This window comes from Pteronotus mesoamericanus, unplaced genomic scaffold, assembly GCF_021234165.1.
Source record: "Pteronotus mesoamericanus isolate MK-2021 breed Mesoamerican mustached bat unplaced genomic scaffold, CSHL_Meso_final scaffold_651, whole genome shotgun sequence".
Classification (NCBI taxonomy): domain Eukaryota; kingdom Metazoa; phylum Chordata; class Mammalia; order Chiroptera; family Mormoopidae; genus Pteronotus; species Pteronotus mesoamericanus.
Genome location: NW_026555325.1, coordinates 3640758 through 3663519, shown reverse-complemented (window position 1 = coordinate 3663519; position 22762 = coordinate 3640758). Strand labels below are relative to the sequence as shown.

At 36.6% G+C, this 22762-nt stretch overlaps 1 pseudogene; it reads right to left on the bottom strand.

Moving 5' to 3' along the window:
• Positions 1-1595: 1595 nt before the first annotated feature.
• Positions 1596-22762, bottom strand: part of LOC129061766 (40S ribosomal protein SA-like) — a 48440-nt pseudogene continuing 27273 nt past the window's right edge.

Here is a 22762-nt window from a genome sequence, read left to right as displayed (position 1 = left end):
GAGGGGAAGCCTAGTTCCACATTGGGAATCTTTAGCCCTATTTGGGAGAGACTTGAGAGACTATATTGAGCCTGGGAGACAGGGGTTGCAAACGCACACTGAGCATCCTGTCCATGGTTGCAGCACCAACTAGAAGAGTCCAGGAGAGAAATTCTGATTCTTAAGATTGCCTGAGGCACCAGGCAGGCTGTGTGGCCAGCCCTGACTGAGAAAGACTTTGTACCTTTTGGGGAAGTGGAGTGTATCAGGGGCCAGGCAGTGGCTCTGAGCTGCAGTGTGGGTGCCACATAGGGATTTTTTTAAAGAAGGGAGTGGGGGTGTGTCTGAGCAGAAATCCCAAGCATGCGCACAGCTCTCCTTCCAGCAAAGAGGCCAGATTCAAAGTACAGTTTGTGCCCATTGAACCCATCTGGCCAGGAAGAGTAGAAGCCTGCATAGGGAAGGGATTGCAGGGCCCCACCCAGTGCAGCTCATGGGGCAGGGGCGCTGCGGGCAGTGTGGAGTGTTTGGATCTAAGCCTCCTTCAAGAGAAGTGAGCTAGCAGCTGGATGGGCTATAGCTGAGCACCTGAGATTCTTTGCAGCCAGCAGAGCCACCCAAACCACAGAACACAAACCTCTGGAAAGGGGAAGTCACGTCCATCCCCCACCTGCAGGACTGTAAACTCCACAAGGCCAGGCTCAAGGACCCCTGACAGGCACATATCTACAACAGAAAGGAAGAGACTCTCCAGAGGAGCCCTTTATAGACTTTTATCAGATGCTATGCAGGCTCCTCCTTGGGCCCTATTCCAATGGACAGCAGAGCAGAGAGATTAGAAATTGGCATAGCAAGAGCTATTCAGGGCCCTGACCATCCTTGGCTCTCAAGAGCAGGCATCAGCACCAAGAAGGAAAGAGCTGACCCTTTTACACAGATTGGTCCCTCACATGAAACAGACAGCTAATTCGTCAGAAACTACACATTAGTGAAAATAATCTGGGACGACAGAACATGATGTGTGGCTCAGGGGAGGGGAACACACCCCCCATCTTTCCTGAAGGCTGAACAGTGCCTCCGAGGGACCCTACCCTCCTGACCTCACCAGAGGCCCCCTCTGGAGGCAAGTGGAGGTCGTACATGCAGTGCTGTGGGACAGTAGATATACCATGCCTGGGCCTCATGCTAATGAAAAGCCTGCAGGGCAGGACAGCAGGGACCAGCCAAGCCTGAGGGAGACAGCCACCGGCTGTAAATCACTTGTAGCCTTGAACAGCCTGCCTAAAGCTAGACAGGGACACCTGCTGACATTAGAGCTGGACCCTGAAGGGGAAGACAGTAGGCCAACAAACAGTAGACTACTGAAACGAATTCTACATCACTCTTTTTCATTATTTGTGCTATTTTTTTCTCCTGCAGAGCTTGTTAGCATTGTTTCTTTGTCTTCAATTTTATTCCTATTATCTCATGATTTTTATTTTTCATTTTATTTTACATACATATCATATTTTTATTATTTTTTTACTTTCCTTTTAGTTTTAATTGCAATCTCATATTTTATTTTATTTTTTAGAAACTTTATTTTCCATCAACCTTGTTTCCATTCTGTGAAGAGTTTATGGAAGACCAGCGTAAGACCATTCAGTGGTTGTTTCTATTCATTCAGTAGCTTGTGCAGCAGGGGCTGTAGACCAGTCTTCAGTGGCAGGTTGAGTGTTCCAGTCTTCAGTAGGAAATTACTGAACAGTCACAGAGGGCACTAGTGCTTTCAAGCCAGTCAAGGACCTCAGGCTTAGCAGCAGTGAAATTGGGAACTAGAGCAGTCCATTCACCCTGAAATTCCTCCTTGGTCACAGCCTTTTCAGCAGTGGCCTGCTCTACTTCTCAATCTCTTCATGATCTCTGTAGAAGTAGAGATCAGGCATAACCTCCCATGGGTGTTCACAGGAGGTGGTGCTGGACATATAGAGAACCTCCCAGGCCAACATCCACCACTTCAGACCCACAGTGTGAGCCTCCTTGTTGTTGCAAGAGATGCCAATGTCTGCAATAGCACAAAGGAGAGTCTGTGTTGCACAAGGCAGTGGCAGGCAGGTTAATATAAGACACCTTGGTGAGAGGCTGGGGGTAAGCCCTAGGATCAGTAACTACCAGATGTCTTGGCTCCCAAAAGACTGCCTGGATCGGGTTAGCGAAGGTGCCAGGAGTGAAGCGGCTAGCAATAAGAGTGGCTCCATTGGCAAGAGCAAACTTCAGCACAGCTTGCTGGCCGGTATTCCTGGACGACATGCCATTACCATCAGCAGGGCTTTCATTGGCAACAATGGCATGAGCTGCCAGCAGAAGCTTCTCCCAGATTTATAATGTAAATGCCATCACTTTTCTTTTCCTTTTGTAGATGTACTGTTCCATTTAGAAGCCAAGGTTGGTGCCACCTAAGTGGGTTCCTGAGGCAAGGAATTTGAGGACATACTCCTCCTTCATTTGCAAGACATCAAGGCCTCTGGGAATTGTGAAAATTTCCCTTTGAGTTATGTGAGAACCAAAAACAATGCTGTATGGGCCCTTCCCTGGGTAGCATAGATAAAACCCAATTTCATATTTCACTCTTCCCTTCTCTTACTCCATTTTGCCTTTATCTTTCTTTTTCTTATTTTTGTTTTAAATTTTATTTTTTTCCCTTTCTCTGCCTTGTTTCTATTCCTCACTCTTACTATTTCTCCTCCCTTTATCCTCTCAAAACCATTTTTCTTTCCATTAGTTATGTCATATTTTTCCCTTTCTTATAATATCCTTTTTGTCATTCCACCTTTGTTAATATTTGCTCAGTTGTCATTGATATTGCAGTTGTTGCATTTCTTCAATTCTATCCTTAGGGATTCACTATTTTTTTTATTTTAAATCTCAATTTAATTTTTTTTATATTTTAAATTTTACTGTTCTTCTGTCCTATTCCATTATGCCTTCTTCTTACCCTGTCTTGTTTATATTTTAAAGTTTATTTTCACCCTTTCTTAGCCTGATTTCTAACACTTATGTTTATTATTTTCTCCCCTCTATCTTCTCAAAATCAGTTTTCTTTCCTTTAGACATCTCAGAATCTTTTTGTTTTTTCTTTTTTATAATATTATTATTCTCTTTCCATCTTTATCAATCTTTGCTCTTTTGTTGTGGATATCACCAGAGTGGTTGTTTTTCTTCAAGATGGTTCCTATTTTTTCCTATTTTTTTCTCTCCAAAACCTCACACTGTACTCTTCTTTCAATTACTCCAGTTTGCCTTGTTCCCTCCCTATTTTATTTATGTGGTAAATTTTATTTTCTCCTTTTATTTCTTTTGTTTCTATTCCCTACTCTTATCATTTCTCCTCTTCCTACCCTCTCAAAATAATTTATTTTTGTTAGTCACTTCATAGTCTTTTTCCCTTTTATATAATATTATTCTCTTTCTACCTTTATAAACCTTAGCTCATTTGTTGTTGATATTGTGGTAGTGGTTGGGGGGTATTTTTGCTGATGTGGGTTTGATTTTCTGGGTTGTTTTGTTTTGCTCTGGAAGCTCCTGTACAACAGCATACAGGTTGTGGTGGAAGTACTGAAACTCAGTCAGCCAGCAGGAGGGGCAGACTCAGCAATGAATGAGCAAACAACAACCAAAACCAAACTATAACAAAAGACCCCACATAAACTTCACAAAGGGCTTCCCTAGAGTATCCAGCTCAGGAATTCAGAGAGATTGCAACTCTGAGTTGCACAGGACTCCTACCACAGAAGGCCAACCCACAAAGACAAGGAGTCAAATCAGATCAATCTATTATGCAGAAACAAACAAAAAAATCTACCTAAAATGGAGATACAAAGAAACAACCCCCAATTGAAAGGAAAGGAGGAATCCCCAGAAAGAGGGCTAAATGAAATTGAGGCAAGGAATCTATCAGACATGGAGTTCAAAATAATGGTTATCAGGATGCTCTAGTAACTCAATGAGAACTACAAAGAACTTTATGGAAGCTATAAGAAACCTAGCAGGAGCTACATCCACGGGAAATAGGACATAGAAGGTATGAATAAGAGCCAGGAGGAAATGAAGACTACACCAGAAAGAATTAAAAGCAGTCTACATGAAGCAGAGGATTGAATCAGCAACTTGGAAGACAAGGTAAAACAAAAGGCCTAGTCAGAACAACAAAATGAAAAAAGATTCAAGAAGCATGAAGACAGTTTAAGAGAACTGCAGAATAATGTAAAATGTAACAATATTCACATCATAGGGATCCCAGAAAGAAAAGAAAAGGAAAAATGGATAGAAAACCTGTTTGAAAAAATAACAACAGAAAACTTCCCTAACTTGGTGAGAGAAAAAGTTATGTAAATTCAGGAAGCATGGAGGGCCCCAATCAAGAAAAACACAAAGAGGCCCACTCGAAGACACAGCATAATGAAAATGATAAAATTTAAAGACATAGAGAGAATCTTGAAGGCAGCAAAGGAGAAACAGGTAGTAACATACAAGGGAGACCCAATAAGGCTTTGAGCTGATTTATCAACAGAAACACTACAAGCCAGAAGGGAAAAGCATGAAATATTCCAAGTAATGAAAAGCAAAGACCTGCAACCAAGACTACTCTACCCAGCAAGGCTCTCATTTAAAATGGAGGGCAAAATTAGAAGCTTCCCAGAACAAAAAAAAGGCTAACAGAATTCCTCTCCACCAAGCCAGCATTGCAAGAGACACTAAAGGGACTGCTTTTGGAAGATGAAGAAGAGAAGAGAGAGAAGGGGAAACACAGGCATAAAGGGAAAAAATTGGCAATAAATAAATATTTATCGATAATAACCTTAAATGTAAATAGATTAAATGCTCTAATCAAAAACATAGGATAACTGAATGAATAAGAAAACACAACCTGCATATATGCAGTCTACAAGAGACCCACCTCAGAACAAAAGACATATGCAGGCTGAAAGTGAAGGGATGGAAAAAAAATTCAAAGCAAATAGACATGAAAAATAAAGCTAGGGTAGCAACACTTATATCAGACAAAAGAGACTTCAGAACAAAGGCTATAACATGAAACAGAGAAGGTCACTAAATAAGGCTTAAGGGAGTGGTCCAACAAGACGATATAACCCTTGTAAACATATATGAACCCAACAGAGGAGCACCTAAATACATAAGGAAAATCTTGGTGAACTTTAAGAAGGAGATCAATAGTAATACAGTCATCATAGGTGATTTTAACACCCCACCATCAACAATAGACAGATAGTAAAAAACAAAACTAAACTAAACAAAAACAAGGATAGTGTGGCATTGAACAACACCATAGATCAAATGGACTTAATCGATATAGCATTTTACCCCAAAGAAGCAAAATATACATTATTTTCAAATGCACACACTTTCAAATATAGACCACATAGTAGAACACAAAACAAGTCTCAATAAATATAAGACTAAAATCATATCAGCATCTTCTCTGACCACAATGCTATGAAACTAGACAGCAAACTCAGGGTAAAAAAACTCAAGAACATTAAAATACATGGAGACTGAATAACATTATTAAATAATAAATGGGTTAACAATAAGATCAAGGAAGAAGTCAAAAAATACCTGGAAACAAATGAAAATGAACACAAAACAACCCAAAACCTATGGGACACAGTGAAGGCAGTCCTGAGATACAGTAATACAGACCTACCTAAAGAAGATAGAAAAATCCTAAATAAACAACCTAAGCTTACCTCTAAAAGAACTGGAAGAATAACAACAAAGCCTGGGGTGAGTAGAAGAAAGGAAATAATCAAGGGCAAAGCAGGATTAAATGACACAGAGACTAAAAAGGCAATTCAAAGGATCAGTGAATCCAGGAGTTGGTTCTTGGAAAAGATAAACAAAATCAACAAACCTTTAAACAGATTCATCAAAGGGGGAAAAAAAGGAAGAAGACCCAAATAAATAAAATCAGAAACAAAAGAGAAGTAACAACTGATACCACAGAAATACAAAGGATTATAAAACACTACTATTAACAATTTATATGCCAAGAAATTGGAAAACCTCGATAAAAAGAAAAATTCATAGAAACACACAATCTTCCAAAACTTAATCAATAAGAAGCAGAAAGCTTGAATAGACCAATAACAACTAGCAAAATTGAAGGAGTAATTTAAAAAAACTCCCACACACAAAAGCCCTGGACCAGATGGCTTCATGGGTGAATTTTACTAAACATCAAACTCCTATCCTTCTTAAGGAATTAAAGAGGAAAGACTCCCAAACTCTTTTTATGAGGCCAGTATTACCCTAATTCCAAAACCAGGTAAAGACACAAAAAAGAAAGAAAATTATAGGCCAATGTCTCTGATGAACATAAATGCTAAAATCCTCAACAAAATAATGGCAGTCCAGATCTACCAATACATTAAAAATTATCATATACCATGATCAAGTGGGATTTATCCTAGGGATGCAAGGATGGTACAATATTCACAAATCAATAAATATAATACACCCCATAAACAAAATGAAAGGCAAAACCACAGAAGCATATTAACAGATGGTTTAAATGCATTTTATAAAATTCAGAACCCATTTATCATTTAAAAAAACACACAGCAAAGCAGAACTAGAGGGTGCATACCTGAACATAGTAAAGGCCATATATAAGAAACCTACTGCTGTCATACTCAATGGATAAAAACTAAAAGTTTTTTCCTTAAGATCAGGAACAAGACAGGGGTATGTGCTCTCACCACTCTTATTTGACATAGTACTGGAAGTTCTATCCACAGTGATCAGAGAAGAAAAAGAAATAAAATGCATTTGAATTGGGAAAGAGGAAGTAAAACTGTCCTTATTTGCAGAGGACATGATACTGTACATAGAAAACCCTATAGTCTCCACCAGAAAAACTACTCAACCTACTAAGTGAATTTGGCAAAGTAATGGGATACAAAGTCAATATTCAGAAATTGATGGCATTTCTGTACACCAACAATGAACTATCAGAAAGAAAAACTAGGGGGGGAAACCCCATTTACTATAGCAACAAGAAAAATAAAGTACCAAGGAATAAATTTAACCAAGGTTGTAAAAACCTATACTCAGAAAACTATAAAACATTGAAGAAAGAAATTGAGGAAGATACAATAAATGCAATCACATACTGTGTTCACAGATTGGGAGAATTACTATAATTAAAATGTCCATACTATCCAAAACACTCTATAAATTCAATGTGATCCCTATTAAAATACCAATGGCATAATTCACTGAGGTAGAACAAATACTCCAAAATTTATATGGAACCAACAAAGGCCTCAAATAGCCTCAGCAACCTTAAGAAAAAAGAATAGACTCAAGGGATAACAATGTTTGATATAAACCTATACTACAAGACTACTCTAATCAAAACAGTCTGGTACTGACATAAGAACAGACACATAGATAAATGAAACAAAATAGAGAGCCCAGAAATAAACCCATGTCTCTATGGTCAATTAATATTTTGCAAAGAGAGCAAGAACATACACTGAATTAAAAAGTCTTTTCAATAGATGGTTTTGGGAGAATGGGACTGGTATATGCAAAAAAATGAAACTAGACAACCAACTTATACCATACACCAGAATAAACTCAAAATGAATAAAAGATTTAAATATAAGTTTTGATACCATAAAAATCCTAGCAGCAAATATAGGCAGCAAAATTTCACACATCCCATGCAACAATACTTTTGCCAATATATCTCCTAGTGCAAGGAATATAAATGAAAAATTAAACAAATGGGACTACATTGAATTAAAAAGCTTCTGCACAGGTAAAGTAACCATCATCAAAATGAAAAGGGAACCAACCATACTGGAGAACATATATGCCAATGATACACCAAACAAGGATTTAATCTCCAAAATATAAAAAGAACTCATATGACTCAACACTAGAAAGACAAACAACCCAATTAAAAAATGGGCAAAGAACCTGAATAGACACTTCACCAAGTAGAACATACACATTGACCATAGACATATAAAAAGATACTCAGCATCACTAGCCATCAGAGAGATGTAAATTAAAACCACAATGAGATATAACCTCACACCTGTCAGAATGGCTATCATCAATAAATCACCAATCAACAAGTGCTGGCAAGAATGTAGAGAAAAGGGCACCCTAGCACACCATTTGTGGAAATACAGACTGGTGCAGCCACTGTAGAAAACAGTATGGAATTTCCTCGAAAAATTAAAAATGGAACAGCCTTTTGACCCAATGATTACACTGCTGGGAATATACCCTAAAGAACCTGAAACCTGAAATTTCAAAAGAAATTGTGTACCCCTATGTTTATGGCAGCACTATTTACAATATCCAAGTACTGAAAACAGCCTAAATGCGCATCAGCAGATGAGCAAATCAAAAAACTGTAGTACATTTACACAATGAATTACTACTACACAGCAGAAAGAAAAAAAGAACTCCTACCTTTCACCACGGCATGGATGAAACTGGAGAACATTATGCTAAGCGAAATAAGCCCATCAGTGAAAGACCAATACATGTTCTTTCACTTATAAGAGGACTCTAATGAACAAAATAAACTGACAAGCAAAATAGAACCAGAGACATAGAAACCTGGAACAGACTGACAGTGACCATTGGAGAAGGGGGAGGGGTATAATGGAGGAAAGAAGGGGAAGGGACTAATCAAAGTACATGTATGAATGGCCCATGGACATGGACTACAGTGTGGAGATTGATGGTGGGAGCAGGGGTTGGGCTGGATGGAGGAGGGCAAAGGGTGAAAAATTGAGACAACTGTAAAAGAATAACAAAAATAAATAAATAAACATATAATCAAAAAAATAAAAAGCAAAGAAAAAATTTAAAATAACCAACATCCTACAGAACCCCAAAAAACTGGTATTATCTTCTGGAGGGTGGCCCCCTTGTAGTACAGGCTTCCCTTGCTAGGTGAGTGTTCAAGGAACCCATCTGTATCAGTGTGCCAGCTGGCACTGTTGTGAGAGGTTGTATATGGCTTCAGTGAATTTTTTTTTTGAAAACTCTTTCAAAACATTTGCCCATTTCATGATGGGTGACTTACAAGTGCACATGCCCACACCATCCCGAGTGTTAAGTAGTTTTTGACCAAAAATGGCATGACGCACATGCCCCAACCCCGCATTTACTCAATCTCACCCAGAGCAACTGTTTTTTGTTTCCCTGTATTAAAAATGCCTCAAAGGGAAATATTTTGCAGATGCGGTGGAAGTGAAACAAAATATGGCAGATGCACTAAAAGGCATCAAAATCAATGAGTTCAAAAACTGTTTTGAGCTGTGCAAAAAAGCATCTCGATAGGCGTATTGCATCAAATAGAGAGTATTTTGAAGATGACTGAAGTTTAAACATGTAAGAATAACTACACAATTTTTTATAAATAAATTCCAGTTCCCCCCTCATATTTTGGGGCAGCCTGTCCTGAACCCCATTAGAGGTCAAAGCATTCAATGGGGAGGATTTATTCTGCTTATCTATTGAATGAGAGCTCCTCCTCTTAGACTATAACATTTATAACCTTTGACAGGAACCAAAGTAGATGACAATGATTTCTTGGGAAAGAAAGAAACAAGATCATCAAATCAGGGATAGCAAATACAGGAAACACAATCATACAAACTAATGAGAAAGGAAAGTCATTTCAAATAATGGGAAGAAAAAGGGAAGGAAGACAAAACACTAACATTTGGGGAGCACTTGTTAGGTATAGAATACAAGTTTCACCCTTCACATGCGCTATCTATCTAATTTAAAGGGCAAGATCAAAAAGTAAGTATTGTTGTCATGTGTGCAGCAAACAAACATTGTTCTTACAGATATCTTCATAAACTCTTCTCAGAATTCCTGAACACATGTGAAGATACTGTGCTACCTAAACTTCTCTGAACTCCTAGCATGGGGTGGGAATTAAGTGGAGTAATGCCTGTGAGGCACTTATATGTATGGTCATGTTTATATTCTTAAAATATATAGCTGTTTATGAATTTTTTGTATTTTTCCTTTGATATTTTATATTTGTTAGGTAACATTATTACACTTTTCAAATCATGGGCCTACTTGTTGAGGATTTGCACAGATTATACTTAAATTTTCAAAAGGTATAGTGAGCAAAACAACAAACAACAAAATATACAAAATGCAGAGCAAAATGGGGTATGTCAAGAGAAAATAGAACAAATAAGAACACCTTTTATGAAGGATCACCATGCAGCTTTAAGCTTCTCAGCATCCACTGTTCAAAATTTATGGTTTTCTGCAAATGAGATAGATTCCTGAATGTGTGATTTGAGCCCTGACTAGGTAGCTCAGTTGGCAAGAATTTTATCCCACTATGCCAAATGTTGCACTTATAAGAATCAACCAATGAATGTATAAATAAGTGGAATAATAAATCAATGTTTCTCTCTTCCTCCCTTTTTCTCAATCAATCAACAATCAATTAAGAAAGGACTTCAAGCTGCTACATGCATGCAACAGTGATTTACAATCATTTAATATAAATATAGATTGTCCTTCCTGTTTGAAGCTCCTAATAGCCCACTACCACTTGCATCTAGGATTGTTTCAGCAGTAGAAAGTTTCATTATCCTAGTGTTATCTGTATTCTCCTTCTCTGGACTGAGAAATTCTAGCATTAAATGGTGTGTCCTCTGGCTATGGAACAACGTTTCCCTAAGTGGTCAATTCAGGGATCAAACCCTTGTATGAGTCTTGCCTTGGTAGTGAAGTTGACATAACTGAAATAAGCAGCCAACATAATCAAAGAATCCTATGTAAAACATGTTAATATATTTAAATCCAACATTTTTATTAAATACAATATCTACTTGCTGAGGCCACAATGCTCCTCATTAACAAGGAATTAAATAGTCACCAACTTGAGAAGAGATTTTAGCTAATGTCAGAGGCGTTCCTCTCATTAAAATTTGCCGAATCACTACATCATAATGGCCAAAAAAGTAAAATTTAAAATTGCCAAAGGCATAAAAAAAATCTGTTTTCATCTTGCCTAATTATCTGAGGTGCGAATAATATCTGATTTTATTATGTGGGGAGAACAATCTCCACAATGATTTTATGTAGCAATTTTTTTTTAATTGTGAAGGAAAAATTTCCCAAATCTGGGGGAAAAAATGTGTTTTAATATCTGTATTCAAAGTGTTGGGAATTTACTGATGCAAGGTTTGCATATAAGTCCTGTTAACCTAAAAATAAACAGCTAAAATGAAAGTCAAGAAGCATTTATTTGGGATCAAAGAATTACAATTCTGTAAGCACAGATTCATGCAGAAACCCAAATAGTGTCTCACTTACAGGGTGAGGGCAGGAGATTTTTAAGAGAAGAGTAAAAGAATAATTACATGAATAGTAGAAAAAAATTTTCTATTGGTGTTAACAAGCTCTGTTACTCTTTAGCTATACATGTCTGGTTACTAATTCTGTTGCCAGATAGATAGTCTGTAATCATCAGTCCCTGTGGTCAAGATGTCTGCTTTTCTGTTAGTTTTACAAAGAGTTGTTTGGAAGACAATGTTGGTTTGGCCCAGTCCAAAATTCTGGCCCAATTCAAATATTCCAAAGGTTAAAGGAACAAGACATGCAAGGCAGTTCCTCTGGAACGGCTTCTCTTGCTCCATTTTAAGATGGCTCCACTGATGTCAACTTTCATAGTCCTAAGCACATTTTGTTGCTTTATCTAAGCCAAAGACTACTAAATATTTTATCTTTCATTTCCTTTATGATTCCTCAGTTTTCTTAGTTATAGAAATGATTCCTGAATGTAAAGTTTATTAATCTCAATTTCATTGCACATGGCAAGCAGCATACATATTTCAGAGGCTTATAAATTTTCCCAATAACAAATAAATTCAGCATACTTAGTTTGTAGTTGAGTTCTACATAACGTGTTGTTATGTTAAGGCATAATATATAATGTCCTATTACAAAGTGTGCATTCTTCTAATAATTTAGAAATTAACTGCATTTATTGAAACGCAAATGTTTAACCATCAGTTGATCATTTAGTAAGAATTTAACAAACCCCTACTGTATGTGCATCATGGTCCTGGGCAACATAGGAGTTCAGCAATACTAAGTCTGCCTCTCTTCTTTGGGGAACTTATTGAGTACTAGGATAAGTAAAAAGTACTGTACCAGAATATTTTTGGCACACTAAATCTTAGAGGTTTTTATACATGTGTTCCACCATTTCTCCTGTCCCCCTAACCTTATATCCATATTTAAATATTTAGCTAAGTATAAAATACTGATAATTTTTACTTTATATGAGATGTGACAGAATTAAGTAAAGGAAAAATATATTAGTCTCGAGACTTTTGACTTTAAAAAACTAGAACTTGGGAGAATGCAAAAGATTCATCCAGAGACAAATGATTTTGCAAAAGCATCATAACACAGAGTAAACCTGCACAGCTCCTGACCCTCAGCCATTCAGATTAAAATAGAATATGAAGGACTAGGACAGGGAGAGACAGATTGAAGGGATCTGACAAGGGCATAAAAATTGATGCATCCAAACAAAAAAGGGCTCTGTACCCTGCATGAAAGATAGCAAGATACCAGTAAGGCTCATGGGATTAGAAAGCAAGAGACCTGGCCTTACTTCTCAGAGAAATACACAGAGAACAAGTAGGACTCCTTCCCAGATCAAGACAGGGGAGATGAATAGCCATCTACTGCATATAGGCAGGTATGGCCTTCCAAAATCTCAGTGGAGCTCAGAATGCCATATGCTCAAGCATGACATAGAGATGGCACAGTGAGGACCATATTGGTAAGATACGGATGCATCTGCAAAGCACCCTAATTAGATGTGAAGGGTACCAGAATATGCCACCACAAAATATGACTGTAGGGGTTTAGGACTTGCCATCCCCAAATATGTCACTTAGATATACCGGTTATTTTTAGCTGTAAGCATTTGAAAAACAGCAAATATAGGGAGGGACTTTCTCTAATTTACTCCTATCTGCCTGAAAACAGATCTTTCAAAAGGAACTCAGCTGTCATAAATTCTCTCCCAGAAGTTTCACCAACCCAGGGATGATTGGCTCTTATCACAGGAGAGGAGAATAAAAGTCAACATCATATTCAGACAAACTTTGTCACAAACTTCCACATTTCCCAACAGTCCTTCTAATGACTAATTCATCTTTTCTAAAAATAAGTTAATAGCCCCTAAGAGTCCTTTATAACCTCTCCCCTTTCCCTATTAAAGAAGATTTAAGACTGAATTCTAAGCCACCTTGGGGAGTTACTCATTTTTCTCTGTGTATCTTCCATGTACACATGAGATACATGTTAATAAACTTTTGTTTGTTTTTCTCTTATTAATCTGTCTTTTATCACAGAAGTCTCAGCTAAGAACTTACAAGGGTAAAGAAAAAATTATTTTTCCTCCCCTACAATTGAATGGCCAAGGACTTGATGTGGCAATGAATATCTTGGTGGGGATTTGAATTTTGATATAGAACCTCAAGGATCTAATGCTCTAATATCCACCAAAGCATTTTCCAAGGCTTTGGAATTGATTCCTGTGTAATTTGGACAAAACTGTGGGGAAATGGACAACGTAAATCTTCACTGGGGTGTGTGTTGTCCATCCAGAGCATTGGTAAAAAAGGAAACTGACTACTTAACACATAAGAGATAAAGAAAGTTGATCTTTTCTCAAATCTTAAAATCATGGGTTGATATTCGTAGATAGTACTCTAGTATAAAATCATTAGCACACAATCAGATTCTACCATCTAGGAAGAGCTCCAGGATCTCATACTATTGAAGGCAACCTATGTAAAGACATTGTATAACAGTTAAACATAAGGCACTTTTTAAGAGTAATCAAGAAGGGTTTCACAAGAGAGAATAAACCAGAACTGACCATTGGAGGACAGGTAATGTTTATCAAAGCTGGTTGTCAAGTAAGGAAAATTTACTTGAGAAGAATAGAAAGAGCAAAAAAGGAGGAGAAAGTGGAATCAGCATTACATGTCACAGAGTAAGAGAGTGGCCAGCTAGGAATCCAACATGTATGATTAAAAATAAAATGAAAATATTTGACTAGATATAGTAAGGTCACATGAGTTTGAACAACACTGTGTTTATACATGACCATCGATAAAGACCAACTGGACCTTTAAGCAAATGTAATCAGTCACAAAGGTCTATGGGAGGAGCTAGGGCTAAAGGAAGTTCTCACTTCTATGCAATCACAAGAACACTGCATGCAAGAAACTTACAGGAAGATCTCCATGTTTATAATAAAGCTCTATGGTTCTAACTTCCTCTTTCCTTTTCTTCCTTTTCCTTTCTGTAAATACCATTCTATCTTGGCATGCACTCAGTTGCAACCCTTTCTTTTTCCAAAATAAATCCTTTCTGGTGATGAAACACCTAGGTGATACTATTTTTCAGTCAACACTATATAAGATCAGAGGTGATAAACTCAAGCTATGTTAGGAATCTCTTAAAAAACGATCATGTCCAACGTTTATAAGCAATCTTAAAGAAAGGTTTTTCTGAGATTAACTGGCAAACCAGATTGTTCTCATTATCCCAAGTGTCTATGTGGCTGAAGGCACAGATAATAAACTGCAGAAAAAAACAGTGTAATAGGCAAGGAGAGTGACTTTGGTGAACAATCTTCATCACCACCAGCACTAAGAGAGAATGGCATTTATATGAAATTGATTTTCAGTGGTGAAATTATGCTTGTGATATTCCATTGTAAATATAGACAGCATTGAAAGAAACACCTAAAAAAGGGGCACTAAAGTGTCACCAGTAAAAACTGACCAGTATTTATGCTAAATTCCTCAAATTGCATCCCTTTTTTAGGGAAGCTTCATGAAGCAAATCAGGCAATTCTCTAGAGCTATGAAGTGAAAGTAAGTGAATGTGCCTACATTCTCTCTCATGTAGGGAGACACCCACTGCCTCTCGTCATAATGACACAAGCTTCCCTCACCCCACCCTTTGAGGATTTTCAAATAGGAAATCTTACATCTTTCCCACATTGAGCTCAGAAAATGAATAGAAAAAATAAATCACTGTAAAAATAAAGGACGTTTAGAAACACTAATGGATTCCTGGTACTGAGTATTGTGTTGATAGGACTGTGTCATTTAAGCTTAGAAACAGGTTTATCTTTTTAATGAGGAATTAGAATGACAGCTTGATAGTGATGGGAGAGAAAAAAAGATCATATTCTGTGGCTTTTCTACTAGTTGTGGTAAAGCGGAGACTAAAAGGCACAACTGAGGATTTTCACTCAGCTGAATTTCTGGAAGCTTTTAAGCTCTGTCCTTTATCATTTTCTACCTCAACATCTAGCAGTTTCATTATGGACTATTGTTAGCCTGTGTGCTGTCTAATTCAAGAAAATAAAACCTGCAGTCTTTTGATCTCCAATATATTTTTTAGAATTATACACAATTATTCTGAAAGAAGAAACTGAAGAACTGTCCTGGAATTCATTTAAAGAATATTATTACTCACATAGTACATTTATTAAGTAATTTAGAGCAAAATATTTTACTGGATTACTAATTATATTACAGACATTATATTTTTTGAGCTTGTGCTAAAATATCCTTGGGATAAATCATAATTCTGGGATTAATAGACTTACAGGTTTTGAGAAGAAGAAAGATTTTCTTTGAAATATTGCAATTAGTACTTCGCATTACTACTGAATAACACTTCCATTCTCCAGTTATTCTGTGGAATGTAACTTAGGGTGCCTTGTGAAGAATCTTATTATAACTTTGAATTTTGACACTGATGTTTTAGATCAAATTGCAAATTTGTTGAGAAACACCAGATCCGGTAATTTTGACACTGTTACTGAGTTAAATACATTCTGCTATAATAAAAAATAAGCATATGCTTAAAGGTATGGCTGCCATTTCATAGGAAAGTCTACGGGTTTTAGTAAAAATCATAATCAGCCATTTGTTTAAGGTCAGTCAAGTAGTAAAGCTACTTGTTTGAGTTGAATATTTATGCCAAAGTGATGGTAGAGCTTACTAAAATAGAATAATTGGCAGAAAATAGGCTCTCTCTTCAAATGCCCTTAGAAAACTTTTGAGCTATGAAAACAATTAGTGTTCATTTCCTAAGAATCTAGTTAGGAACTGTGGGTTCCTAACATGAAGACAGTAAACAAAAATCAACAGAAAGTCAATGAAGTCAGTCTGGATTTAGGGATGACCTTGCAGGGTCACAGGGGGCAGAACTTAATTCTGAGCATAAGCCTCCTAACTTCAACATCAGGCCTCCACATTATGATTATCCTGATTTTCTCAGGAAAGAGAAGTGTGTGCTTTTTCTGTGCAGTTGTTTGGTTTTCTTTGTGTTTGCAGGTGTGCCATGACTGCAGACTGAGAATGTATAAACAGCTACTTCTTGGGAAAGACATTGAGAGCTTACGTTGGAAATTCAGGATGGCCTTATAAAAAGAAACTGACTTGGAGCCCAAACTTTGAGGTTTAGAACCTGACTGATAGGTTGTTTTGAGGATCAGTGAAAGTAATACCAGTAGGGTATGGTAAAAAAAATACACTAGGAAGGAAATAGAGGTATGGAGGTTTTAGTTGCAAAATTAAGTTTGCATAGCTAGATGTCTTTGGACAAATAATTTAACCCCTCGATCCTAAACCTATAAAATAAATGAACTTGACTAAAATCATTGTTTAGGATATAAGAATTTTTACTTTTTTTTAATTTAGAAAGAAAACAAAACATGACTTTAACTTTTATTTTTCTTCAGTTAAATGCTTGAGATGCTTTGATTCCCCCTTAGTCTAATCAAGCTATTGTCTCATAAAAACTAAGCTCTCGATGTAAATGTATTCAACAAAGTTATTCTTGAACAAATGAATAAATAAAAGATTTCATAATATAGAGTATCATTTTGTAATTAGTAGTGAAATCAACAGTAATCTAATTACTTCTGCTCACCACTGTTTCTTCATGATTATATATTATAGGTTTGCCTGAGTATCAAAACAATATAGCTATTCTTTCCAAACTCCATTCAATCCTGCATTTCCTCTTGTCATCCATTTTGAACACCATCATGTTCTGGGCAGCAACTTGTACGTACAATTGATAAGATCAGTTTCTCCCAGATTTTGTCAGCATCTGAAAAGCAGGAAATACATCTTTGGAGATATCCCTTAAAGCAATTAACCATAAATAAACTTTTTTTGATAAGTAGGCAATTGGTATGATTGCTAAAGATTTCATCTACTATGATCCCTAAAGTTACCAGCCTAACAAGGTCAAAAGTTTAAGGTCTAAATATCGTGGTCCTTTGGGTTACTAAGTCTTACTGCCTAAAAATGTTTCCAATAACCCCATAGTAATGGGAAAGTAAATGTTTCCCATTACTATGAGATCATTCTAGGAGCAATTGCATTGACAGGTTTCATCTCCAACGTGTGGTAAAGACAGACTGGTTCAACTGATCGAGGTCAGCATGCCTACACCTTATCTTATGTTCTGGGCCCACCTCCTACACCTCATTAATTAAATTTTACAAAAGTTTCAAGGGGAGAAAAATCACTTATTGCATGAGAAAAATAATTCAGAATCTATCATCTTGTTTTGATCGTTGGCAGGATATTAGGGAAACCAGGCTATCAGGGCAGCATCAGAAGAACAGAAAGATAGGTACTAACACCACATGTGGAAACTGTGAGGAGAGTAGAGGAATCCTGAAAATAATCTTTTCCATTTTATATTTCTTCAAGGATCAGTTCAATTCATTAAATTTGGATATGATTTTTATCATTGAACCAAAACTCTAAGGTAATATCAAAATGTTCATTCAATTGGTTGAGGATAAATTTGGGAGGCAAAGGCCAAATCATTTCTTACCTACCTTAATCTGGTCTTGTTACCTTTTTTTAGACATAGAGTTTAAGTCAACTTAAATTGAGTGTTTGAATTCTAACTCCAGGTTTAGATAGTCATTGATTATTGGACACACGTGGAACTGCCTGATGGTCTAAAATTTGAGATCCTGAGAGAAAAACTGAGTTTATTATTCCTGTATGATATCTTTAATACATTTGAACCACCTGGAGCCATAAATATGAGTGAGAGTATGAAAGGTACATGAAGAAAAGTTTAGCATTGAGCTGGGTCAGCAGTCATTCAATCAAAGCCCTACAATTCAGCACTTGTGCTACTTATCAAGTGGCAAATGCTTGTAAACATAATGATTTTGAGTGGCTTCAGCAAAACTGATGGTGCTGTTTGCCAATGTCTAACCAAAATTTATTTGGAAGAAGGGGCAGAATCTCTGCTTGATTGGAAACAAAACAGTAAGATATGTCTATCCTCAGCCGCACTAAGATAAACCATGAAGTAAAGGACTGCCCAGGCCCGAAGAGATAACATACAACCAGATGCTCTGTGTGACCAGATATGCATGTGTCCAAAGGACTGAGAGGCGGTGCTTAAAACAGGAAGGGCCTGGGAAACAAGGGCTGGAAGACCAGGGGGGTGAGGAAGAAGAGAACAGAAAAGAATAGAGAAGAAAGAAAAGGTGGGAAGGGCCAAGTAGGTGAGGAAGGCAGGCTACGGGAGGGGGACGCCAGTATTGCCAAGGGAGGGGACAGAGTCATCAATTAGCATCACACTCTCACAACTTATTCAGCTATTTTTATATTCCAAGTTCCCTCTAATATCCTTGCACTCTCTGCTAAGTGCAAATCATTTTTCTAGTTGTCATCTCTTCCCTTTATTATTTTAAGGACCTAATGAAATGAAAATTATGGGGGAAGAAAAGAGATTCATAATAAAGTTATTTCTGGAATACAGACAACAGCCCCACACCCTGTCAGTGTTGATCCAGTACCCTGTCTTGCCAGCCACTTTTTAGTCATTTTAAAACAAATAGAGCTCAGGAATTCTAGGAGAAGGCTAGAATACATAAAGGGGAAAAAAAAGTATAAAATGCAGAGTATTCTAAAAACCCTGTAACTTCTAATCACTATGCACTTTCTTCAAAACGATGCTCATCTTAATTATGTTTTCTCCTGAGAAGCATAAAAGGAGTTGGAAATGAAATCGACTAATTTACATATTCTACTTTATACTGATTCCCAAAGCCATTAAATGAATTGTCCTAGGTCACATACAAGTCTGGTGATAAAAATAGGATAACACCTAATTTTGCCAGCATTGCTACAATATTAGGGATGATATCTATGCACGTGTATACGGATATCTGTGAGTAACTACCCATTTTTACTTGTTCACATAACAAAAAAAGGTTTTAAAAACCCATTATTAGACTCATGGACATAGACAACAGTGGGATGATTGCTAGGAGGTGGGAGGTATAAGGGGACTAAATGGTAATGGAAGAAAACATAATACAGATTATATTTAAAAAAAAGAAATAAAAATGGTGTGTGTTCTCACCTGAAATGATGCCTAGAAAACTGGAAATATTCAATATTCAGTACTGTTAAAAAAAACTGTTATTTTCTTTTTCCTATTCTATGCATGCTTTTTTTTAATCTCCTGAGACCAATTTAGAAATAACTTATAAACATGTTGTAAAAAAAAATGATTTCATTAATAGTTATAGTTGAATGATGTAATGTGCATTAAAATGTGATTGTTATTAGTCTTAATGAATAACACAATGAAGAATTCACCTTTTTTATTCTTTCTATCTTAAATACTAGGTTGAATCTTAAAAGAATTTACTTAAATAAAAATAAATGACCAAACCTAAGAGTTGGAAAATGTGATTGAATTTAATTATCTATCGTTGCATGCATTCCAATACTCAATGAAAATAAATTTTACTCAGAAAGTCTTAAATGGGAACCTGAAAATTTAAAAGGATAACATTAATATGTCATTCTAATATGAAGAAGTATGATAAAATATAATCATTATTCCTTAGGTTGAAAAAATATATGTAACTTCAGTTTAGTTCTATCACTAACAAATATCTATATATGAAATTCTCAGAAAAACTCCCCTGATGAAATATACACTGGATAAAAGGTTAAGAAAAATGCAAAGCATAGGAATTTACTGCCATCTTGTGGAATGTTTGCTGTTATACTCTGAAATACCTTTTCTCCTTTATTTTACAAATGTCATTTTCCATTACTATGAGTTACAAAATAACTCAAGAATTCCCCAGCAACTTACCAGAACTAATACCTATCTACAAAACAAGATGTGAGGATCAATGCATTTTGCATCACAGAGAATTTTGATTCATATCGTTGAAGGTTTTTTGTTTTCCTTACCACTTCTGTTTCCATTCATTTAGCTAACTACTTTCCTGTTAAGTGGATTTAGCATTTAATTTAGTGTATTTTACTTGTCAAGGATTCAGAATAGAGGAAAGGCAATGTTAGCAGAGCATTAACTGGAAAGGAAAAAACAAAGAACACATTCTGTTCTGGGAAGTTGAGGGCAGTCCAGGCATCCAGACTAATTCACGTAGGACAGACCTTACTACACAGAGTTTGGTCCTGTGATTGGCATCTCCTGAGAGCTCTAAGAGACACAGAAATGAACCCTATACCAGACCTGCATTTTAATGAGATCCCCAATTGATTCACATATACAGCAAAATTTGAGAAGCACTGGCATATGCCACCATATTTCACTCCCCTTCCTTATAGCAGGATATGCACGCACACACACACAAGGTTGCTTGGAATTGTGAGAACAGAATAGCATCCAAATATCTGGATTCAAATCCATATTACTTAATTTTGTGCACCTGAGTTCAAACCCCAGTAATTCACTTTTTGTGGATATGAGATTTTTCATCTGTAATCCGAAGGAAGGTGTTCACTAGACGATTCTAATGTCCCTTCTCATTCTAAAATTTTTTGACTTATTATTTATGCATCAGTTAATTTGTTATATAACCCTATATAACAAATCATTTATTCATGTATCGCAAGTTGATTGTCTCAGTGATTTTGATCTCGATCTAATGATTGTTTTATATTTATAGCTTGCAAATTATGTTTTGTTCCAGCAGAAATGTCTTGTCTAGTAAACAAAGTATTTTAAAATTTTGAAATTATTTACAAACATTTCAAAAATTTATAAGACTTCATCTCAAACTTTAGGATTTCCTGCTTCTCTTGAAAAGTTAAAAAACCTATTAATGTTGAACTTACATTTTCACATGGACAATTACCTTTGGTGGGACCCCAGTATGCCCCAGTCCCCACCCAGCCTCATTCATTTAGATTACTGCCCTTGGAGTCAGTGACCTCTGGCTTAAATGATGTTTTCAATCAAGTCTTTTAACAGGTCTGAAAGCTATAAGAGATGGACTAAATAAAAATTTGTGCTCTTTCACAAACACTAATCTTTAAAGCTGAAACATATTTTTCTTCAGTATTAATACTCTTTTTAAGTACCATAGTTCCCTTTTATTACTATTAAGTATAAATAACATTAAGCTGAGAATTGGCATGTCTACACAGGAACAATTTATTAATTGACTTGTCTCTTAGCCAACTGAAAAATGTGCAGGGCGATAGCACACTTTTGAAAAAAACAAAAAACAAAACAGAACAATTTCTGCCCTCATAGAACTTACATTCTTACAGGGGAGATACAGAGTTGAATGAAATTTCAATCACATGTGCTGGTGATTATGGTAGTAGGTGCCACGTGGCTGATAACAGAGGATGTGAGCTAGTCTAGGAGCTGAGAATACTCAGGAGATTTTCACAGTTTTTAAGCTGAGACTGAGGGACAACAGCCATCCAGTGAAAGAGGGGAGAAGTTCCCGGGGAGAGAATTGCACATGCAAAGCCCAAGGAAGAGAAAGTGTAGAGAGAAAGTAAACAAAAGACAATGTGGATGAAATGGAAAGAAAAAAGAGGAAGCATGACATGAAAGGAACTGGAAAAACAGCAATTTCTAGACATTAGACATTGAAGGAAGCACAGGAGCCCACCAAAGAGGCTTAAGTGTTAATGTCATTTTGTGGCTTTTAATGTATCATTCTGACTTAACCCTACATCTAGGAGCTTAGATATGCACAGAAATTACAGGCATCAGGTAAATTAATAAATGGACCACCATCAGATTCACAGCATATTTTGCCAAACTGATTAAAAATATTAATCTGTAATGATTAATACTTATGTCTCATCACAATGAGGCATAAATTTCATAGTTTACAACACATTTTTTCAATCCTGTCATGAACCTCTGAGATAGTATATATAACGAACCTCATTTGGAGATAAGGCTGAAAGTCTAAATTTGAGGCTGTTTACTGTGAGGCAGGCTGAACCCACTGGCCTCCTGGCCCCACTAAGATGGACACTGGCTGTGGGGATGGGTCAGGGTTGTAGCCAGCAACACTTATTCCTGGGTGCGCATGAGGTTGAACATATTATTCCTTAACCTCTAGACTGAAAGCCAGTCTTGTCTGAGTGATCCTGCTGTTTTAAGCAGTCCACGGCTGCAAGACTCATTCATTGTGGTGCTTCAGTGTTTTAAAGCATTATTCCTCCTGTTCAGCCTACTTATGTTACATCACTTAATGCAACATCTAAGCACTTTTTGGGTATTCTGTTTGGACATTCACTGCATATTTCAGTCTGAGCAGAGTTAAATGTGATTACAAATAACTTAGAGAAATGTAAAATCTCCAAAATTAATTTGAGTTTGTCCATTT